Raw genomic sequence first — 24,784 nt, forward strand, 5'->3', positions numbered from 1 at the left:
GGTTATGGAGATAGGGCCTGGGTGGGATTGTTGTCGGCACAGACTCGATGGGCTGAATGGCCTCCTTCTGCACTGTAGGGTTCTATGATTCCAGGATTCGATGCCGGGTATAAATCTGGGTATCACTTAGCTCCTCGCAGATGGTAATTGACATTGAATACTTTCCTCGAATTTGAGTGCTAAATATTTGTTTAATCTTCAACAACTCCATCAAACAAAATCTGAGTGAAGTAGCCACACCCAAATGTAAATCCGAACTCTCACCTTTCGATGCTGAGATATCAGTTTGGATTACCAGGACTGAAGTCCACTCAACACAAAGAAATAATTGCCATCCTTTCACACAGGAGATGGTTTTATTCTGGAACTTGCCATGAGAGGGCATCAGAGGTAAATCAAACCATTCTTTCTGCAGGCACTGTTGTCGATCTTTCGGAGGAGAATCTCTGAATGAAACAGATCAGAATCCACAAGACCCTACTGCTCGAGTTAGAAATGGTAAATGATGCCATATAAATAGGGACCCCCCCCTCCCCCCCACCACACTCCCCCCAACACCATTTACTTTCATTTCAACATTTCCCAGGGCTGTTTTTATAGACACGGCACAGTGGGTTAGCACTGCTGCCTCACAGCGCCAGGGTCCCGGGTTCGATTCCCAGCTTGGGATCACTGTCTGTGCGGAGTCTGCATGTTCTCCCCGTGTCTGCGTGTGTTTCCTCCGGGTGCTCCGGTTTCCTCCCACGGTTCAAAAGACGTGCTGGTTAGGGTGCTTTGGCCATGCTAAACTCTCCCTCAGTGTACCCGAACAGGCGCCGGAGTGTGGTGACTGGGGGATTTTCCACAGTAACTTCATTGCAGTGTTAAGATAAGCCTACTTGTGACACTTTGGGTGGCACAGTGGTTAGCACTGCTGCCTCAGAGCGCTAGGGACCCAGGTTCGATTCCTGGCTTGGGTCTCTGTCTGTAGGAAGTCTGCACATTCTCCCTGTGTCTGCGTGGGTTTCCTCCGGGTCCTCCGGTTTTCTCCCACAGTCCGAAAGACGTGCTGGTTAGGGTGCATTGACCATGCTAAATTCTCTCTGTGTACTCGAACAGGTGCCGGAGCGTGGTGACTAGGGGATTTTCACAGTAACTTCATTACAGTGCTAATGTAAGCCTACTTGTGACTAATAAAGAAACTTTAATTTTTAATAAATAAACTTTAACAATGCTGCAATATAAATTGGGAGAGCGCCCCTGCCCCTCCCCCACCAATAGCAATTGCTTTTATTTCAACATATAGGAAGCAAAGAGTTGGCATAAATGGGTCTTTTTCTGATTGGCAGTCAGTGACTAGTGGGGTTCCGCAGGGATCTGTGCTGGGACCCCCAACTGTTCACATTATATATTAATGATTTGGAAGAGGGAACTGAATGTATTATCTCCAAATTTGCAGATGATACAAAGTTGGGTGGGAGGGTGAGCTGTGAGGAGGATGCAGAGATGCTTCAGCGTGATTTGGACAGGCTGAGTGTGTGGGCATCTGCATGGCAGGTGCAGTATGATGTGGATAAATGTGAGGTTATCCACTTTGGTAGCAATAATAGGAAGACAGATTATTATTTGAATGGGTGTAAATTGAGAGAGGTGGATACTCAACGAGACCTTGGAGTCCTCGTGCATCAGTCGCTGAAAGTAAGCGCGCAGGTATAACAGGCAGTAAAGAAGGCAAATGGTATATTGGCCTTCATAGCGAGAGGATTTGAGTATAGGGATAGGGATGTTTTGCTGCAATTGTATAGGGCGTTGGTGAGGCCACACCTGGAGTATTGTGTGCAGTTTTGGTCTCCTTATCTGAGGAAGGATGTCCTTGCTGTAGAGGGAGTGCAGCGAAGGTTTACCAGGCTGATTCCTGGGATATGAGGAGAGACTAAGTCGTGACTAAGTTGAGGCTAAAATGTCTGATTTGAAGAAGAAATTAGATGTAGCTCTTGGGGCTAAAGGGATTAAGGGATATGGGGAGGGGGGGATCAGGATATTGAATTTGATGATCAGCCATGATCATAATGAACGGCAGAGCAGGCTCGAAGGGCTGAATGGCCTCCTCCTGCTTCTAGTTTCTATATTTCTATTTCCCAGGGCTTTTTTTCATTAAATGTAAAGTAAAAGTAAAGTTTATTTATTAGTCACAAGTAGGCTTACATAAACACTGCAATGAAGTTACTGTGAAAATCCCCTAGTCGCCACACTCCGGCGCCTGTTCGGGTAACACTGAGGAAGAATTTAGCACGACCAATGCACCCTAACCAGCACGTCTTTTGAACCGTGGGAGGAGACACATGCCGACAGGAGGAGAATGTACAGAGAAGGAGGCCATTCGACCCATTGAGTCTGCACTGACTCTCCCACAGAGCATATTACCCAGACCCACCCCCTGCCCTCTCCCCACAAACCCACACATTTAGCATAGCTAGTCCACCTAACCTGCACATCTTTGGACACTAAGGGGCAATTTAGCATGGCCAATCCACCTAACCTGCACATCTTTGGACTCTAAGGGGCAATTTAGCATGGCCAATCCACCTAACCTGCACATCTTTGGACACCAAGGGGCAATTTAGCATGGCCAATCCACCTATCCTGCACATCTTTGGACACTAAGGGACAATTTAGCATGGCCAATCCACCTAACCTGCACATCTTTGGACTCTAAGGGGCAATTTAGCATGGCCAATCCACCTAACCTGCACATCTTTGGACTCTAAGGGGCAATTTAGCATGGCCAATCCACCTAACCTACACAGCTTTGGACACAAAGGGGCAATTTAGCATGGCCAATCCACCGAATGTACACATCGTTGGACACTAAGGAGCAATTTAGCATGGCCAATCCACCTAACCTGCACATCGTTGGACACTAAGGGGCAACTTAGCATGGCCAATCCACCTAACCTGCACATCTTTGGACACTAAGGGACAATTTAGCATAGCCAATCCACCTAACCTACCCATCTTTGGACATTAAGGGGCAATTTAGCATGGCCAATCCACCTAACCTACACATCGTTGGACACTAAGGGGCAATTTAGCATGGCCAATCCACCTAACCCACACATCTTTGGAGTGTGGGAGGAAACCTGAGCACCCGGAGGAAACCCACGCAGACACAGGGAGAATGTGCAAACTCCACACAGTCAGCAACCCAAGCTGGGAATCGAACCCTGATGCTGTGAGGCAGCAGTGCTAACCACCGTGCCACCGTGCCAAATGCTCGAGTTGGTTGACTCTTATTGCCGAGCTGAGGTACTCACCCAGTTGTTTTAATAGCTCGGGGTTCTTTACACAAAAGCAGCTACCATTAACTCAGGGTTAACCAGGCTGGGGCAATAAGTACAGCTTTTCCTGCACCACCCACACTGGAAAATGCCAAAACGAAGCTACCAAAGCTCGGCAGAGAATGCAGTGTCCTTTCTATATAAAAGAGGTCTGATTTGATTTTGAAAATGCAATTTTCATCTGATATATGTCACTCCTTTTTCCTTAATAAATAAGATTGAGATAAACAGCACAAAAGGCCACATTTGATTGACACTTGAGAATGCCAAGGACTCTCAAATGGCTGCGTTACATTCTTGACATTTAAATCCCATTTTCAAGTCGAGGCCTCTGAATATTCATGATCCTACGTTAATCAGCATTAACACAGTGACGCCAATATCATTTTTCCTGATCCCTTCCAAACTATGGTTTATTATTTTTTTTTAACCAATGGCTCGCCTGTTCTGACACGTCATCGGGCGGCACGGTGGCACAGTGGTTAGCGCTGCTGCCTCACAGCACCAGGGACCCGGGTTCGATTCCCGGCTTGGGCCGCTGACTGTGTGGAGTTTGCACGTTCTCCCCCGTGTCTGCGTGGGTTTCCTCCGGGTGCTCCGGTTTCCTCCCACACTCCAAAGGTGTGTGGGTTAGGTGGATTGGCCATGCTAAATTGCCCTTTAGTGTCAGGCGGACGAGCTAGGGTAAATGTATGGGGTTACGGGGATGGGGCCTGGGTGGGGTTGTGGTCGGTGCAGAGTCGATGGGCCAAATGGCCTCCCTCTGTACTGTAGGGATTCTATGATTCTATGAAATGTATAATCAGTAACTCAGCAAGCGGAATCCCTGGCATGGACAAAGAGGTTTCTCTTGCGTTATATATCTTCCATTTAAATGGCACTTTTCACAACATAAATACTCCCTAAGCGGTTTACAGACAATGAAATATGCTCTGAAGTGTAGTGAAGACGCAGATGCCAATTTACACAAAGCAAGGTCAAACAGCAATCCAATAACGATCAAATCATCTGGGTTTTGTTTCATTAATTGAGGGCGGCACAGTGGTTAGCACTGCTGCCTCACAGCGCCAAGGGCCCGGGTTCAATTCCGGCCTCGGGTGACTGTGTGGAGTCTGTATGTTCTCCCCGTGTCTGCGTGGGTTTCCTCCGGGTGCTCCGGTTTCCTCCCACAGTCCAAGGATGTGCAGGTTAGGTGGATTGGCCGTGCTAAATTGCCCCTTAGTGTCAGGGGGGACTAGCTAGGGTAAATGCATGGGGTTATGGAGATAGGGCCTGGGTGGGATTGTGGTCGGTGCAGACTCGATGGTCCGAATGGCCTCCTTCTGCACTGTAGGGTTCTATGGTTCTTTTTCAAGGGATGCGGGCATCACTGGCTGGGCCTAGCATTTATTGCCCATCCTTAATTGTCCTTGAGAAGGTGGAGATGAGCTGCCTTCTTGAATCGCTGCAGTCCCTGAGGTGTGGGTGCACCCATTTGTGAGGGGGTTTGAGCCTGGGACAACAGAACCCTAGACTGCAAGGAAACCTAAAATCAGATTTCATCACACTTATTGGCACGGTGGCACAGTGGTTAGCATTGCTGCTTCACAGTGCCAGGGACCCGAGTTCGATTCCCGGCCTGGGTCACTGTCTGTGCAGAGTCTGCACGTTCTCCCCGTGTCTGCGTGGGTTTCCTCCGGGTGCTCCGGTTTCCTCCCACAGTCTGAAAGATGTGCAGGTTAGGGTGCATTGGCCGTGCTAAATTCTCCCTCAGTGTTACCCGAACAGGCAACGGAGTGCGGCGACTGGGGGATTTTCACAGTAGCTTCATTGCAGTGTTAATGTAAGCCTACTTGTGCCTAATAAATAAACTTTAACTTTAACCTATCTGGGCTGTTTCTGGTACAGTATCACCCAACGGGCATATTTCAACCTCTTCCTTACTCGCCCCCCAGATAGGGAACCTCTGGACTCAAACTAACACAGCAATCGGGTTCAAAGAACAGAACAGCCCAGGAACAGGCCCTTCGATCCACCAAGCCTGCACCGACACAGGACACCTTTCTAAACTAAAGACCTTTTGCTGCTACACGGTCCGTATCCCTCTATTTGCTGCCTATTCATGTATCTGTCAAGATGCCTCTTAAACGTTGCTATTGTATCTGCTTCTACCACCTCCTCTGGCAGCGCATTCCAGGCACTTACCCCACTTTGTGTAAAACACTTGCCTCTCACATCTCCTTTAAACTCCCCCCCTTTTAGCTTAAACCTATGTCCCCCAGTAATTGACATTTCTATAAAAGTTAAAGAAAAATACTGCGGATGCTGGAATCTGAAACAAAAACAGAAAATGCTGGAAAATCTCAGCAGGTCTGACAGCATCTGTGGAGAGAGAATGGACATGGGACATGGCCTCCTTCTGCACTGTTGGGATTCTATGATCTTGGGACACTAAGGGGCAATTTAGCACGGCCAATCTTTGGAGTGTGGGAGGAAACCGGAGCACCCAGAGGAAACCCACGCAGACACGGGGAGAATGTGCACCAATGCTCCTGTGACAAGCCCGGAGCACAGTGGTTAACTGAGCTTACAGTACTCCATTCGTAAACACAAAGTCCAGTGAAGAACTGAATAGTACAAGACCCAAACCTTCTTGGCTTGATCCTCACTCTTTGTTGAAATGATTGACGTTACTTGGACAGCAGGGACAAGGGTGCTTCACATTGCCTCAAGGGGGGTTCGAATTAACCAGACTTGTTCTCGGATAACCAAGACCCGATCTGTGGAACTCTTTGCCGCAGAAGGCTGTGGAGGCCAAGTCATTGAGTGTCTTTAAGACAGAGATAGATAGGTTCTTGATTAATAAGGGGATCAGGGGTTATGGGGAAAAGGCAGGAATTTAGAAGGATGAGGGGGGATCTTACAGGATACTGCAAGGCCTGGGTGGAGTGGACGTGGAGAGGATATTTCCACTAGTAGGAAAAACTAGAACCAGAGGGCACAACCTCAGGCTAAAGGGACGATCCTTTAAAACAGAGATGAGGAGAAATTTCTTCAGCCAGAGAGTGGTGAATCTGTGGAACTCTTTGCCGCAGAAGGCTGTGAAAGCCAGGTCATTGAGTGTCTTTAAGACAGAGATAGATAGGTTCTTGATTAATAAGGGGATCAGGGGTTATGGGGAAAAGGCAGGAGAATGGGGATGAGAAAAATATCAGCCATGATTGAATGGTGGAGCAGACTCGATGGGCCGAGTGGCCTAATTCTGCTCCTATGTCTTATGGTCTTATGGTTCTCGCTTGCTCACTAACCAGGTACGGACGTCTGGAGAGTCAATTTAGATGAGATTGAAATCCCTGTACTGTCAGACAGTCCCAACAGTGCCCTGCGTGATTGACAGACTGGTCGAGCTAACGTGGGGGCCAGTGGGTACGGCTGTGGCATAATTCCTCATGAGGAGTTGGCACCCCTCAGGGCAGGAATATTAAAAGAAAGTGTTACTCTTCAAGGTTAGAGTAATCCAGAAATAGGTGAAAGCGGGAGGGTTACCAGCATTCAAAGTGTCACCTGCTAGGACACTGCTGAGACGAGCTCACCTGGGAATACGTGTGCACCAGGTCACGAGGTGATGGTTTTCTATATAGAGCACTGGCTTTGTCCCTGTGTTTAATAGGAGCGCTGCTCCGAAGCTTTGTTTCAGATGCACTAAATGTCTCCGGATTCAGAGAGGTGACAGTTGTTTTCTCTAGGCTCTGTGAGCTGTGACAGCTGCGCTGTGTGCTGTCACTATCCCCGTTCAAAGAGGCCCAAGTCGATATTAGCCCAGTTATCTACTGACAGGGACTTGTCACTGCGGAGAGGCAGGTGGCAGCTCCGTGATAACATGGACAGGTGACATCCCGTCCTGGCAAATTCAGCTAAGTGCTTTACTGAATGCCGTGTGAGTTGGTGCCGACCCTCAATGGATGGCAGAGTTGAGATGTGCCACCTGCAACTAAGACAACTTCAGGTACCGTATCCACCCCCCCCTCCTCCCACCCCCCCTCCCCTCCCACCCCTCCTGGTATTCCTTACCCTTTCAAAGACATTGCTCGATGGCGAGCTAAGGTTGCCAACATTCTCGAGTAGTCTTGGTTGCTCCGAGGATCAAGATTAACCTTCTGCAAACCAAAACAAGAGAAAAAAAATCAACTTACAAAATAAATGTGGGACGGCACGGCGGCACAGTGGGTTAGCACTGCTGTCTCACAGCGCCAGGGACCCGGGTTCGATTCCCGGTTTGGGTCACTGTATGTGCGGAGTCTGCACGTTCTCCCCGTGTCTGCGTGGGTTTCCTCCGGGTGCTCCGGTTTCCTCTCACACTCCAAAGATGTGCAGGTTAGGTAGACTGGCCGTGCTAAATTGCCCCATAGTGGCCCAAGATATGCAGGTTTGGTGGATTGGCCATGCTAAATTGCCCCTTAATATCCAAGATGTGCAGATTAGGTGGACCGGCCATGCTAAACCACGGGGTTACGGGGATAGTGCAGGGGAATGGGTCTGGGTAAAGATGTTCTGTTGGAGAGTTGGTGCAAATTTGATGGGCTGAATGGCCTCCTTCTGCATTGTGGGGAGTCTATGGTTTATTTATTTATTATTTATTAGTCACAAGTAGGCTTACATTCACACTGCAATGAAGTTACTGTGAAAATCCCCTAGTCGCCACACTCCGGCGCCTGTTCGGATACACTGAGGGAGAATTTAGCACGGCCAATGCATCTAACCAGCATGTCTTTCGGTATGTGCGAGGAAACCGGAGCACCCGGAGGAAACCCACGCAGACACGGGGAGAACATGCAGACTCCACACAGACGGTGACCCAAGTCGGGAATCGAACCCGGGTCCCTGGTGCTGTGAGGCAGCAGTGTGAACCTCTTTGCCACCGAACCCTTATATGCTGGTACTAAAAATATTGGGTGTTGGATAAAACAAAATACTGACAGTAAAAAAAAAATCCAATTGATGAATTAGGCTTATTTATTTCCAGTTGGTGTCTGATCCTATGTGAGTATGGAGATGTGTAAGTGGAACCCCTAATAGGGCGATAAGATTTTTAAACCAGTTAAATGGCTTTTAAAATAGGTTTATGAGCAAACAAGAAGCAATTTATCCTATGAGATGCCGTGATTGATTCAAATGAGTGATTATGATTGTAAAACCCATATGCTGATATTTTGAATGTATTATTATTGATTTTAAGGAATATTGTCCAAGAGCAGTTTACTGCAAGGCATCACGATAAAAAAACATTAGGATGAAGCCATATTTCGAGAGAATAATTGAACCTTGGAAATGCAAGATTTACCAGTTAAAGTTTTGGTTGGAAAGAATGTTTAGAACACTTAATCATATTTCATGAAAAGGATTTATTTACTGCCCAGACATGGTGTCACGGGTTAGTCTGGTTAGACAGTGACCTTTAAAGGAACCCACGAGGGCATTTATTTGAACTCTGGACTGAGCATCTTAGGCTGCTAGGCAACCGGGGAGTGGGGTCGGCCAAGACAGAAACTCGCTGCTGAAGCTATGTAACTTGACCATCACGAAAGCTCAGGTGATGGTCAGTTCCGGAACCTGTAACATAGCAACAGTCAAGGATCATCCAGTTGAGGAATTAATCCTTCCACTTGATAATCCTCTGTGAGGATGGAGGTGTCAGGTGGACAAGGCATAGTATTGATTTAATTTGATTTGATTTATTATTGTCACATGTATACAGTGAAAAGTATTGTTTCCTGCGCGCTATACAGACAAAGCATACTGTTCATAGAGAAGGAAACAGGAGAGTGCAGAATGTAGTGTTACAGTCATAGCTAGGGTGTAGAGAAAGATCAACTTAGTGCAAGGTAAGTCCATTCAAAAGTCTGACAGCCGCAGGGAAGAGGCTGTTCTTGAGTCGGTTGGTACGTGACCTCAGACTTTTGTAACTTTTTCCCGACGGAAGAAGGTGGAAGAAAGTATGTCCGGGGTACGTGGGGTCCTTGATTATCCTGGCTGCTTTGCCGAGGCAGCGGGAAGTGTAGACAGAGTTAATGGATGGGAGGCTGGTTTGCGTGACGGACTGGGCTTCGTTCACGACTCTTTGTAGTTTCTTGCAGTCTTGGGCAGAGCAGGAGCCCATACCAAGCTGTGAAACAACTAGAAAGGATGCTTTCTATGGTGCATCTGTAAAAGTTGGTGAGAGTCGTAGCTGACATGCCAAATTTCCTTAGTCTCCTGCGAACGTAGAGGCGTTGGTGGGCTTTCCTATCTATAGCATCGGCGTGGAGGGACCAGGACAGTTGTTGGTGATCTGGACACTTAGAAACTTGAAGCTCTCGACCATTTCCACTTCATTCCCATTGATGAGGATGGGCTATTGTCATTGGACTAATAACCTGGGTTCGAATCCCACGAGGGCAGATCTTGAAATTTGAATTCAGGGCCTTTGAGGCAGAGAGAAATCAACTCTCTGAAATAAAATAAAAACTGAGATAGTTAATTTATCTTCAGCTGTCATTTTATTGCCAAGACGGGTTACGCTGGCCTTCAAAATTCTTGGAGATTTTCACTAATGTATTAATAATATATAGAGACTTTAATTTTATCGGGTTAAAGCACCTGTTTAATCTTCCCTTGAGTAAATGTATTATTCCATTTACAATCTTGAAAAACGGTAAAAGTTCCATCTCTGATTCATTTACGAGAAAGTGAAAATTACACGCAGTAATTCAATTCTGAATACATTAAAGAGAATTCAAACTTTTCTTTTTAATTTCTTGGGTTACATAATTACAGCAATTAGATTCCAGTGATGAAAGCCTTCCAAAATCTCATTGATATGAAGATATATTCAATTTCATGGCCATTGTGTAATTACACGGCAGCACAGTGGTTAGCACTGCTGCCTCACGGCGCCATGGACCCGGGTTCGATTCCTGGCTTAGGTCACTGTCTGTGCGGAGTCTGCACATTCTCCCCGTGTCTGCGTGGGTTTCCTCCGGGTTCTCTGGTTTCCTCCCACAGTCCGAAAGACGTGCTGGTTAGGGTGCATTGGCCGTGCTAAATTCTCCCTCAGTGTTACCCGAACAGGCACCGGAGTGTGGCGACTGGGGGATTTTCACAGTAACTTCATTTCAGTGTTAATGTGAGCCAACTTGTGACACTAATGAATAAACTGTGACTTTAAAGGACCCGGGTTCGATTCCCGGCTAGGGCCACTGTCAGTGCGGAGGGGGGCGGGATGAGCAGGGTAAATATGTGGGGTTGTGGGAGTGGGATTGTGGTCGGTGCAGACTCGATTGGGCCTGTAGGGATTCTATGATTCAACCAAGCCTGCCTTATCGGTTCCCCTTTTTCTAACAATATCTTTCCAATGGTGAAGCGATAAGTTAGGGTATCAATTATAAGGGGCAATAAGAAGGCGCTGGGAAAATGTGTTTATGAATCACAATGAGATTACTGTGTTGCGAGCCAGAGAGTGCTGAGATGTCAGAAGGTTTAACAGAGCAGAGATGAATAATGTCAATGAATTGCAGGGCGACAAAGCTAAACAGTGGAATGTAAAGTCACAGGCAATCATGTTCAAATGTTACAGCACTCTGGGTCACTGTACCCAGCCCAATTTACTGAGATTCCTCTCCCTCGATAGTAACAGCTTGCATCTGTATGGCGCCTTTTTAACGTTCCGTAATAGAATATCCCAATGTATTGTAAGCTAGCGACATTGGCGGCACGGTGGCACAGTGGTTAGCACTGCTGCCTCACAGTGCCAGGGACCCGGGTTCGATTCCCGGCTTGGGTCACTGACTGTGCAGAGTCTGCACCTTCTCCCTGTGTCTGCGTGGGTTTCCTCCAGGTGCTCCGGTTTCTTCCCACAGTCCGAAAGACGTGCTGGTTAGGGTGCATTGGCCGTGCTAAATTCTCCCTCAGTGTAACCCGAACAGGCGCCGGAGTGTGGTGACTCGGGGATTTTCACAGTAACTTCAGTGCAGTGTTAATGTAAGCCTTACTTGTGACTAATAAATAAACTTTAACTTTAAAGGACCCAGGTTCAATTCCAGTCTTGGGTCACTGTGTGGAGTTTGCACGTTCTCCCCGTGACTGCGTGGGTTTCCTCCGGATGCTCCGGTTTCCTCCCACAGTTCAAAAGACGTGCTGGTTAAGTTTTGAAGTTTATTTATTAGTATCACAAGTAGGCTTACATTAACACTGCAATGAAGTTACCGTGAAAATCCCCTAGTCGCCACACTTCGGCACCTGTTCGGGTTACACTGAGGGAGAATTTAGCACGGCCAATGCACCCTAACCAGCACGTCTTTCGGACTGTGGGAGGAAACCGGAGCACCCGGAGGAAACCCACGCAGACACGGGGAGAATGTGCAGACTCCGTACAGACAGTGACCCAAGCTGGGAATCGAGCCCGGGTCCCTGGCACTGTGAGGCAGCAGTGCTAACCACTGTGACAAATAGTGGGGTCAATCAGTGATTCCCCATGCAAGTCCTCGGGGTTATCAGATGAGGACTGTTCTGATCGAGGTCTTTAAAATTCTCAAAATGGTTTGATTGAGTTGATACAGAGAGAAGGTTTCCTCTATTGGGGAAGCGCGTAACTCGAGACCGTCAATATCGGATAGTCACCGAGAAATCCAATGGGGAATTCGGGAGAAACCAGAGAGTGGTGAGAATGTGGGACTCACTCCCAAAGGGAATGGGGAGAATGTGGGACTCGCTCCCAAAGGGAATGGGGAGAACGTGGGACTCGCTCCCACAGGGAGTGGGGAGAATGTGGAACTCACTCCCACTGCTGCCTCACAACGCCAGGGAGCCGGGTTCGATTCCCGGCTTGGGTCACTGTCTGTGCGGAGTCTGCACGTTCTCCCCGTGTCTGCGTGGGTTTCCTCCGGGTGCTCCGGTTTCCTCCCACAGTCCAAAGACGTGTGGATTAGGTTGATTGGCCGTGCTAAATTGCCCAATAGCGTCAGGGCAACCAGCAGGGTAAATACGTGGGGTTACGGGGATAGGGCCTGGGTGGGATTGTTGTCAGTGCAGACTCGATGGGCCAAATGTCCTCCTGCACTGTAGGGATTCTATGATTCTATCTGTGATCTAATTGAGGGTGGTGAGTGTTTGGAACGAGCTGCCAGGGGTATTAGTAGAGGCGGGTACAATTTTGCCTTTTAAAAAGCATTTAGACAGTTACATGGGTAAGATGGGTATAGAGGGACATGGGCCCAATGTGGGCAATTGGGACCAGCTTAGAGCTTTAAAAAAAAGGACGGCATGGACAAGTTGGGCGGAAGGGCCTGTTTCCATGCTGTAAACCTCTATGACTCTATGAATAGAGGAACAGGCTTGAAGGCAAAAATAGGAAGAGGAACAGGCCATTCGGCCATTTGAGCCTGTTCCTATTTTTGGCTTTCTCCCTCCTCGTAGCTGTGGGAGGAACTAAAGAATAAACAGCACTGAGGGAGAAAGCAGGTCCAGGGAGAGGAGATTATTAAAGCCTCTCGGTTGTGCATGGCAGCTTATCTGATTGATGCAGCTGCTATAGTTAATATGTTGGTGTGGCTTCCCACAGGAGGGTTTCGCGGGTATGTAGCATGCAAATAGCAAACTCCTGATTGGTTCTGAACACTGACTGCTCTGTGATAGCTGTGTAGTGTGTGCTGACTGTTCCATATTGTTCACCAGGGAAGCTGCAAGGACAGCTGCTATTGTGCAATATTGGAATTACATCTCCTCCCCACTCCCCAGAGGCTGAACTGTTGCGTTCTATCATCATCTAACTCTTCATTATCCTCCCAGATCCTTGTCAAAGTGGCAGCGATATTGCTGAGCCTGCGCTTCCCCTCCATAGTCCTCTGTCTCTCCAAGGTTGCTGTTTTCAATGTCTGAGTACTGACCTTGGCCGTGGCGACGACATCCTTGTATAGCCCAGGGAACCTTCCTTCCCAGCCTGCTGACTGCGGCTAAATTTATCTCCAGAAACCTAAACCACTGCTAAGCTCAACCAGCCATTTCCGAACCCGCCCCCATTTCACCCAGTCCGCCATTCGGCCCACCAAGTCTGCATCGACACATGTGGAACACCTGACCTCCCACCTAATCCCATTTACCAGCACTTGGCCCGTAACCCTGAATGTTGTAATGTGCCAAGTGGGCGGCACAGTGGTTAGCACTGCAGCCTCACAGCTCCAGGGACCCGGGTTCGATTCCCAGCTCGGGTCACTGTCTGTGCGGAGTCTGCACGTCCTCCCCGTGTCTGCGTGTTTTTCCTCCGGGTGCTCCGGTTTCCTCCCACAGTCCAAAAGACGTGCTGCAGATTGGATGGACTGGCCGTGCTAAATTGCCCCTTAGTGTCCCGGGATGCGTAGGTTAGAGGGATTAGCGGGGTAAATCTGTGTGGTTATGGGGAAAGGGCCTGGGTGGGATTGTTGTCGACGCAGACTTGATGGGCCGAATGGCCTCCTTCTGCACTGTAGGGTTTCTATGATTCTAGGAAATGCTCATCCAGATACTTTTTAAAGGATGTGAGGCCTCCACCACCCTCCCAGACCCTCACCACCCTCTGGGTAACAAAGCTTTTCCTCAAATCCCCCCTGAACCTCCTGCCCCTCACCTTGAACCAATGTCCCCCTCGTGACCGACCCTTCAACTATGTCCATGTCCCTCATGATGTGGAGATGTCTAGGCTGTTCTAGATGGGGGAACATTTGGTTCACATTTACTTTATCAATCCCATTGAGTATTTTATATACAGAACAATTCTTTCCAAATGGTGGACAGAGGAATGTAGCTGCTGTCTCTGGCAGTGATCTATAGAGTGGTGGATCTAATCTTGACTGATTCAGGCGTTGTCCATGAATGCCCATGAAAATGGCGGAGATCCAGGGGGCCACGCCAGCGACTGGCTGTTGAAGGTGAGCACAAAAGCAGGTGGGTAAGTGAGAACCAACGTTAGTCAGTGAGAGGAGTGGTAGAAAATGGGTGGCACGGTGGCACAGTGGTTAGCGCCACTGCCTCACAGCGCCAGGGACCCGAGTTCGATTCCCGGCCTGGGTCACTGTCTGTGTGGAGTCTGCACATTCTCCCCGTGTCTGCATGGGTTTCCTGTGGATGCTCTGCTTTCCACCCACACTCCAAAGATGTGCAGGTTAGGTGCATTGGCCATGCTAAATTGTCCCTTAGTGTCCAAAGGTGTGCAGGTTAGGTGGATTGGCCATGCTAAATTGACCCTTAGTGTCCAAAGGTGTGCAGGTTAGGTGAATTGGCCATGCTAAACTGCCCCTTGGTATCCAAAGGTGTGCAGGTTAGGTGGCTTGACCCAGGTAAATTGCCCTTAGTGTCCAAAGATGTGAGGGTTAGGAGGATTGGCCCTGGTAAATTGCCCCTTAATGTCTAAAGATGTGCCGGTGAGGGGGATTGGCCATGCTAAATGTGCAGGGTTACAGAGATAGGGTCAGGAGGTGGACCTGGGTAAGATGCTCTTTCGGAGAGTTGGTGGAGGCTCGATGGGCTGAATGGCCTCCCACTGCACTGTAGGTGATTCTATGGACAGCAGACCTTTGGATAGGCCAGAGTTTAGTGAGTGTGTGAGGACATCTAGTCAGGTATGACGAAGACTTGGGCGAGGGTTTCAGTGCCAGATGAACTGAGGCAGCGATGGAGATGGTTAGATGATCCGGAAGGTTTGGAATAGCCGGCACCTATGATGTCTGGTGTCCCTTCGACTTCAGGAAGCATAAAGGAGAACGTGCCCCAATCTACATCAACCGGGACGAAGTAGAAAAGGTCAAGAGCGTCATGTTTTTAGGTGTCCAGATCACCAACAACCTGTCCTGGTCCCCCCCATGCTGACACTGTAGTTAAGAAAGCCCACCAACGCCTCCACTTTCTCAGAAGACTAAGGAAATTTGGCATGTCAGCTACGATTCTCACTAACTTTTACAGATGCACCATAGAAAGCATTCTTTCTGGTTGTATCACAGCTTGGTATGGCTCCTGCTCTGCCCAAGATCACAAGGAACTACAAAAGGTCGTGAATGTAGCCCAATCCATCACGCAAACCAGCCTCCCATCCACTGACTCTATCTACACTTCCTGCTGCCTCGGCAAAGCAGCCAGCATAATTAAGGACCCCATGCACCCCGGACATTCTCTCTTCCACCTTCTTCCTTTGGGAAAAAGATACAAAAGTCTGAGGTCACGTATCAACCGACTCAAGAACAACTTCTTCCCTGCTGCCATCAGACTTTTGAATGGACCTACCTCGTGCTAAGTTGATCTTTCTCTACACCCTAGCTATGACTGTAACACTACATTCTGCACTCTCTCATTTCCTTCTCTATGAACGGTATGTTTTGTCTGTTTAGCGCGCAAGAAACAATACTTTTCACTGTTTACTAATACATGTGACAATAATAAATCAAATCAAATCCAGTGGCATTACCATCACTGAATCCCCCATTATTAACATCCTGGGGGTTACCATTGACCCAGAAACTGAACTGGTATAGCCATATAAACACTGTGGCTACCAAAGCAGGTCAAAGACTGGGAATCCCGCAGCGAGTAACTCACCTCCTGACTCCCCAAAGCCTGTCCACCATCTACAAGGCACAAGTCAGGAGTGTGATGGAATACTCCCCACTTGCCTGGATGGGTGCAGCTCCAACAACACTCAAGAAGCTCAACACCGTCCAGGACAAAGCAGCCCCGCTTGATTGGTACCACATCCACAAACATCCACTCCCTCCACCACCGACGCACAGTGGCAGCAGTGTGTAGCATCTTAAGTTTATTTATTAATGGCACAAGTACGCTTACATTAACACTGCAATGAAGTTACTGTGAAAATCCCCTAGTTGAATTAAGTTGATCGCAAAGCGGCCAGCATAATTAAGGGCACCACACACCCCGGACATTCTCTCTTCCACCGTCTTCCTTTGGGAAAAAGATACAAAAGTCTGAGGTCACGTACCAAGCCACTCAAGAACAGTTTCTTCCCTGCTGCCGTCAGACTTTTGAATGGACCTACCTCGCATTAAGTTGATCTTTCTCTACACCCTAGCTATGACTGTAACGCTACATTCTGCACTCTCTCCTTTCCTTCTCTATGAACGGTATGCTTTGTATAGCGCGCAAGAAACAATACTTTTCACTATATGTTAATACATGTGACAATAATAAATCAAATCAAATTCAAAACCTATTTCCACCTAATTTTGTTTCCTAGCTTGGAGAGACGTAGGATGAGAGGAGACCTAAGAAAGGTGTATAAGATGTTGAGAGGCATAGATCGGGTGGACTCTCAGAGGCTTTTTCCCAGGGTGGAAGTGGCTGCTACGAGAGGACACAGGTTTAAGGTGCTGGGGGTAGGTACAGGGGAGATGTTAGGGGTAAGTCTTTCACACAGAGGGTGGTGGGCGAGTGGAATCGGCTGCCGTCAGTGGTGGTGGAGGCGAACTCAATCGGGTCTTTTAAGAGACTCCTGGATGAGTACATGGGACTTAATAGGACGGAGGGTTATAGGTAGGCCTAGAAGGTAGGGATATGTTCAGCACAACTTGTGGGGCCGAAGGGCCTGTTTTTGTGCTGTAGTTTTCTTTGTTTCTATGTAAAATATCAAGCTGCAACTATGGCAGGGGGGCGGGGAGATTAGTATTTGCAAAGACCCATCAAAATGGCGAGGAGATAGGAAAAGCAAACCTCAGCAACATATTTATTTGGGTAAGAATTCCAAACAAACAACTTGCAATGCAAATGAGAGTCATTCGGATGAGATTTATTGCGTAAAGTGTGTTCAGTAATGCTTGCTTTTCATTTTCATTCTCCGTGAGTCACAAACTGATTTAAATAGCTACTGATTAATTATGGAAGTAAATTGGTTGTGGAAAATTTGAGTGCTTAATCAGCGTGGCATTTGTTTGCTGAGTGATTTAGTGGCAGCGCAGCGGGTTTCTAATGGCTGGAGCTGAGGTTGGATGGTCAAGGTGGGACAGGTGTAATTGGCAGCTAAGTAATATTCACAATAGCCACAATCAGCCTCACGTTTCGGAACCTCTCACTGGTGTTAATTTGGCATAAACAGGGAGCAAAGAGAGAGGGAATATGTCACAGCGAGCGTGTTCCTTACTGTTCACTGAAAGAACGATTTGTTTTTAGGATTTACAAGCGCAATTCCAGAGCATGTGGTGAGTTAAGTGGAAACTATACAAGATTTACAGCCCAGAAATAGGCCATTGAAACCGCATTGAAACACAGGAAACAGGAACAGGAGGAGGCCATTGGGTTTGCTCCGCCATTCAGTATGATCACGGCTCACACTCTAGGCAAGAGTAAGACCGGTAAATTCCCGCTCCGAATTCCCGCTCCGAATCCGTGGCCGGCGAGGCATAGAACATAGAACATAGAACAGTACAGCACAGAACAGGCCCTTCGGCCCACGATGTTGTGCCGAGCTTTATCTGAAACCAAGATCAAGCTATCCCACTCCCTATCATCCTGGTGTGCTCCATGTGCCTATCCAATAACCGCTTAAATGTTCCTAAAGTGTCTGACTCCACTATCACTGCAGGCAGTCCATTCCACACCCCAACCACTCTCTGATATCCTTCCTATATCTCCTACCATGAACCCTATAGTTATGCCCCCTTGTAATAGCTCCATCCACCCGAGGAAGTAGAATTCCAGCTTCGATTTCAACACCACACTCTCCCCCCGCCCCCCCCACTTCTCGCTGCCTCGGGAAAAGCAGCCAGCATCGTCAAGGACCCCGCGCACCCCGGACATTCTCTCTTCCACCTTCTTCCGTCGGGAAAAAGATACAAAAGTCTGAGGTCACATATCAGCCGAGTCATAGAGGTTTACAGCATGGAAACAGGCCCTTCTGCCCAACTTATCCTTGCCGCCTCTTTATTTAACCCCTAAGCTAATCCCAATTGCCAGCGTTTGGCCCATATCCCTCTATACCCACCGTACCCATGTAACTGTGTAAATGCTTTTTAAAAGACAAAATTGTCCCCACCTCTACAACTGCCTCTGACAGCTTGTTCCAGACACTCACCACCCTCTGTGTGAAAAGATTGCCCCTCTGGACCCTTTTGTATCTCTCCCCTCTCACCGTAAACCTATGGCCTCTACTTCTAAACTCCCCTACCTTTGGGAAAAGATGTTGACTATCTAGCTGATCTATGCCCCTCATTATTTTATAGATCATTTTAAGTTCACCCCTAAGCTTCCTATGCTCCAGAGAGAAAAGGCCCAGTCTATCCAGCCTCTCCTTATAACTCAAACCATCAAGTCCCAGTAGCATCCTAGTAAATCTTTTCTACACACTTTCTAGTTTAATAATATCCTTTCTATAACAGGGTGACCAGAATTGCACACAGTATTCCAAGTGTGGCCTTACCAATGTCTTGTACAACCTCAACAAGACATCCCAACTCCTGTATTCAATGTTCTGACCAATGAAACCAAACATCCTGAATGCCTTCTTCACCACTGTGTTCACCTGTGACTCCACTTTCAAGGAGCTATGAACCTGTACCCTTAAATCTCTTTATTCTATAACTCTCCCCAACGCCCTACCATTTACTGAGTAAGTCCTGCCCTGGTTCAATCTACCAAAATGAATCACCTCACATTTATATAAATTAAACTCCATCTGCCATTCGTCAGCCCACTGGCCCAATTGATCAAGATCCCGTTGCAATTGGAGATAACTTTCTTCACTGTCCACTGTGCCACCAATCTTGCTGTCATCTGCAAACTTACTAACCATGCCTCCTAAACTTTAATCCAAATTATTAATATAAATGACAAATAACAGTGGACCCAGCACCAATCCCTAGGGCACACCACTGGTCCAGTTTGAAAAACAACCCTCTACAACCACCCTCTGTCTTCTGTCATCAAGCCAACTTTGTATCCACTTGGCTACCTCACCCTGGATCCCGTGAGATTTAACCTCATGCAACAACCTACCATCTGGTACCTTGTCAAAGCCTTGCTAAAGTCCATGTAGACAACGTCAACTCACTGCCCTCATCTCAAGAACAGCTTCTTCCCTGCTGCCATCAGACTTGTGAATGGACTAACCATATATTAAGTTGATCTTTCTCTACACCCTAGCCATGACTGTAACACTATATTCTGCCCCCTCTCCTTTCCTTCTCTCCTACGTATTCTATGAACGGTATGCTTTGGCTGTATAGCGCGCAAGAAACAATACTTTTTACTGTATCCCAATCCATGTGACAATAATCATAGAATCCCTACAGTGCAGAAGAGGCTACCAAGTCTGCAGCGACTCTCTGACTGGGTATCCTACCCAGACCTTCTCTCCTGCCCTACCTCTGTAACCCTACACATTTAGCATGGCTAATCCATCTAACCTACACAAATCAAATCAAAATCATACGCCTTGACACCTGGAGAGCCGAGAAATCTATCTATTTCCTTCTTAACTGCAATCAGTGACTTGGCCTCCATGGTCTCCTGTGATAGAGAATTCCACAGATTCGACACCCTGCTACACCTGAGTCTCCTCCCACCCTGTGGCATCTCTCCCTATCAGCACACCCTTCTATTCATATCTCCCTGATCCGCTTTCCCCCTTTATTGCATCGACACTATTCAGCCCAACCACACCACGTGATAGTGAGTTCCACATTCGAACCAATGTCTGGGCAAAGTGGTTTCTTCAAAATTATTTTTTTAAGTTTAAGTTTATTTATTTATTAGTGTCACAAGTAGGCTTACATTAACACTGCAATGAAGTTACTGTGAAAATCCCCTCGTTGCCACACTCTGGCGCCTGTTCGGGCACACTGAGGGACAATTTAGCACAGCCAATGCACATAACCAGAATATCTTTGGACACTAAAGGGCAATTTAGCATGGCCAATCCACCTAACCTGCACATCTTTGGATACTAAGGGGCAATTTAGCATGGCCAATCCACCTAACCTGCTCATCTTTGGACACTAAGGGGCAATTTAGCATGGCCAATCCACCTAACCTGCACATCTTTGGATACTAAGGGGCAATTTAGCATGGCTAATCCATCTAACCTGCACATCTTTCGGACTGTGGGAGGAAACCCACGCAGACACGGGGAGAACATGCAGACTCCGCACAGACAGTGACCCAAGCTGGGAACCGAACCCGGGTCCCTGGCGCTGTGAGGCGGCAGTGCTAACCACTGCACCGCCGTGCCACTTATAGGATTTATTAATGATTATCATTTATTTATAAGCCCGAGTTTAGGACTCATCCACAAATTGAAACATCTTCTCGACGTCACTTTTTAACAAACCCCTGCATGAATTTAAATAACCCTATCACGTCACTATCTCAATCCTTTTGCCAAGGAGAAACTCTCCAGCATATTCAGTCTTTCCTGATGGTTATGACCACCCAGTTCACTCAGGTCCTTTAGGGAAGAAAATCTGCCGTCCTTATCTGGTCTGGCCTACCTGTGACTCCAGAGCCACAGCAATGCGGTTGACTCTCAACTGCCCTCAGGCAACTAGGGATGGGCAATAAATGCTGGCCCAGCCAGCGACGTCCATGTCCTATGAATGAATATAAAAGAGCGAAAATTGAGGCTGCAGAGATGGGTGGGATTCCAACACCCTCAGGAACATCAGTCTCCGCAAGAGCTCCTCATGCAGAGACCCTAAATTATTATAATGTATAACAGAATCAAACTCACCCTTTGAGTTCCATTTTTAATCCTGCAGGGAGGTGGTGGCACAGTGGCATCGTCACTCGACTAGTAATCCAGAGCTCTGAGGACCCGGGTTTGAATCCCGCCTCGGCAGATGGTGAAATGTAAACTCAATAAAAATCTGCTGATGACCATGAAACTATTGTCGATTGTCGGAAAAACCCATCTGGTTCACTAATGTCTCTTTAGGGAAGGAAATCTGCCGTCCTTACCCGGTCTGGCCTACATGTGACTCCAGAGCTACAGCAATGTGGTTGACTCTTAACCATCCTCCAAGGACAACTAGGGACGGGCAATAAATACTGGCCCAGCCAGCGATGCCCATGTCCCATAAATGAATAATCTAGTAACCCCGAGACCCAGGGTAATGTTCTGGGAACCCGGGTTCGAATCCCGGGGCAGATGGTGAAATGTGAAATCAATAAAAATCTACTGATGACCATGAAACCATTGTCGATTATTGGAAAAACCCATGTTGTTCACTAATGTTCCTTTAGGGAAGGAAATCTGCCGTCCTTACCCGGTCTGGCCTACATGTGACTCCAGAGCCACAGCAATGTGGTTGACTCTCAACTGCCCTCCAAGGGCAACTAGGGATGGGTAATAAATGCTGGCCCAGCCAGCGATGCCCATGTCCCATGCTTGAATAAAATAAAAGTTCTGGTATAGTCCTAGTAAATCTTTCCTACACCATTTCCAGTGCCTCACTATCCCTCCTGGAATGATGCTGCACACTCTAAAGACATGAAATTGAATTAAATGAAATGAAATTAATTAAAACATTCAGCAAAACAAAATTAAGTTCAGTTTTGGAACATAACTGTGTAATAGTTGGGGTGGAGTTTACAAATGTGCCAAATTGTTAGAATTGAAATGAATTTCTCATAAATATTCATCGAGCGCAGTTAAATATTTTATTGCTTAGCATCAGTTTTAAGACTGATGCCTTTGTATACATACAGGTGTTTGTTCCATCAGATTGCTGAATCCACCAATCAAAGCTACTGGGGCACAATAAGGGGCAATTTAGCATGGCCAATCCACCTAATCGGCACATCTTTGGACACTAAGGGGCAATTTAGCATGGCCAATCCATCTAACCTACACATCTTTCAGACTGTGGGAGGAAACCGATTTATTAGTGTCACAAGTAGGCTTACATTAACACTGCAGTGAAGTTACTGTGAAAATCCCCTGGTCGCCACACTCCGGCGCCTGTTCGGGTTACACTGAGGGAGAATTTAGCACGGCCAATGCACCCTAACCAGCACCTCTTTCATACTGTGGGAGGAAACCGGAGCACCCGGAGGAAACCCACACAGACACGGGGAGAATGTGCAAACTCTGCACAGACAGTGACCCAAGCCAGGAATTGAACCCGGGTCCCTGGCGCTGGGAGGCAGCAGTGCTAACCCACTGTGCCACCGTGTCGAAATATTTCATAATGAGTTGTAAAAATTTCTTCATCATTCATACATTAATAGAACTATCATCAACTTTAAATGGCAAATGGAAAAGGAATATTAACGCTTTGGACACAGAGGGAGCGCACAGCTCTCACAGTCAATGTTGTGAGCAATCAGCACACACCTCACTTCACTCGCCCTCGCTTTACGTGCAAATCGCTTCAGTCAGGAAAAAAAATTACACAGACGGGAATCAGCAGAATGTGGTATCCCTGCACATGTCTCGTGGAGGCGACACTCAGAACCCAAATAAGCCCATGCTCCCCCCCTATCCACACCCCCTGCCCATCCCACATGCACCCCCTCCCAATCCCCAGGCCACAGGTTGCCCACCACTGTTCCAAACCCACCATCTAGAAGGACAAGTGCAACAGATACATGGGAACGTCACCAGTTGCAAGTTCCCCTCCAAGCCACTCACCGTCCTGACTTGGAACTATATCGGCTGTTCCTTCACTGTCGCTGGGTCAAAATCCTGGAACTCCCTCCCTAACAGCACTGTGGGTGTACCTGCAACGCAGGGACTGCAGTGGGTTCAAGAAGGCAGCTCACCCACCACCTGCTCAAGGGACAATTAGGGATGGGCAATAAATGCTGATCTAGCCAGCGACGTCCACATCCCTTGAATGAATTTTTAAAGAAATTGCCACTGCATGCTAACTGTTCAGGCATTAACTCATTAGCATTGTTACATAATGCCTAATAAAATGCTCACAGTGATTGCTTTAAGAGCTGATCACATGATTTGATGGTGACGTCATTGGGGTGTTGCACCGGCTGCTGTTTCAGTTTCATTTTCTGTTCCGAGCAGCGAACAACTCTCTCAATAAATCTGTTGTTGTTATTTTGAATCTACGTGTGCAGACCACGGGCGACATTCTCTGGCCTCCCAGCCATGTGTTTCCTGCTGGCGGGAGGTGGCGTGTTGTTTGCTGGCGGCGGGATTCTCCGTTTCCGCCGCTGCCAATAGGAATTCCCATAGACCGGAGAATCCCGTCGGCATGAACAGCTGGAGAATTCCAGCCCACATTGTTTTTCTTTTTGTTTAAAATCTACAACCCTTAACATAGAATCCCTACAGTGCAGAAGGAGTCCATTCGGCCCATCAAGTCTGCACCGACCACAATCCCACCCAGGCCCCATCCGCACAACCCCATACATTTACACTAGCTAGTTCCCCTGACACTAGGGGGCAATTTAGCATGGCTAATCATAGAATCATAGAATCCCTACAGTGCAGAAGGAGGCCATTCGGCACATCGAGTCTGCACCGACAACAACCCCACCCCAAGGCCCTATCCTCACAACCCCACACATTTACCCGGCTGAATCCCTCTAACCTACACATCCCGGGACGCTAAGTGGCAACGTAGCAATGGCCAATCCACCTAACCCACACATCTTTGGAGTGTGGGATGAAACCGGAGCACCCGGAGGAAACCCACGCAGACACGGGGAGAACGTTCAAACTCCACACAGACAGTGAACCAAGCCAGGAATGGAACCCGGGTCCCTGGCACTGTGAGGCAGCAGTGCTAACTACTGTGCCACCGTGCCGCCATAGTTAGGACATTACAACCTTCCACCACTGAAATCAAATAAACCCAGGTTCAGTGGAATTTTCCCAGTCGGTTCTTAATGTTTTATAGTTTTGTGTCAGGCGCTGCAGTAACATGTCAGACGGTAATAGGGAGTGATTTTCAATTGTGATATATGTATGCAAATTAACACACCGGAAAGAGCTCCATGCTTATGAAAACATACCCCAAATGAGTGGGAAAGACTGAAAGCTGCGAAATAGCACAGGTGAGGCTCCATTGGAAACACGCTGCATCAGGTATGAGGTTGTTTGAATGATCCAAATACATGTGGCTCTTTGGTGATTAGTATTTTCATTAATTCAAGGCATTGGGTTGTTATGGAAATGTCTATTTGTGATTGGGCACAGGCGGGTGTCTAGACTCCCCCCCTGCGGTGATGGACCAAAAGAACTGAGCTCAAGAGAAGAGGCGAGGGTGACTGCCCTCGATGCCAAGGTAGCATTTCTTTTATTAATTCATGGACCATGGGCTTCACTGTTCTGGCAAGCATTTATTGATGTGGAGATGCCGGTGTTGGACTGGGGTAAACACAGTAAGAAGTCTCACAACACCCAGGTTAAAGTCCAACAGGTTTATTTGGTAGCAAAAGCCACTAGCTTTTGGAGCGCTGCTCCTTCATCAGGTAAGTGGGAGTTGTGTTCACAAACAGGGCATATAGAGACACAAACTCAA

The 24,784-nt window shown here is 47.6% G+C and overlaps 1 long non-coding RNA gene across 1 annotated transcript in view; it reads right to left on the reverse strand.

Annotated features, from left to right (window-relative positions):
- Positions 1-7,380: 7,380 nt before the first annotated feature.
- LOC144507766 (uncharacterized) overlaps positions 7,381-24,784 on the reverse strand; it is a 124,673-nt gene continuing 107,269 nt past the window's right edge. The window contains exon 3 of the long non-coding RNA XR_013500140.1: positions 7,381-7,453. This is a non-coding gene — a long non-coding RNA (uncharacterized LOC144507766). The remainder of the gene's footprint in view (positions 7,454-24,784) is intronic.

Source organism: Mustelus asterias, chromosome 19 (assembly GCF_964213995.1).
Source record: "Mustelus asterias chromosome 19, sMusAst1.hap1.1, whole genome shotgun sequence".
NCBI lineage: Eukaryota > Metazoa > Chordata > Chondrichthyes > Carcharhiniformes > Triakidae > Mustelus > Mustelus asterias.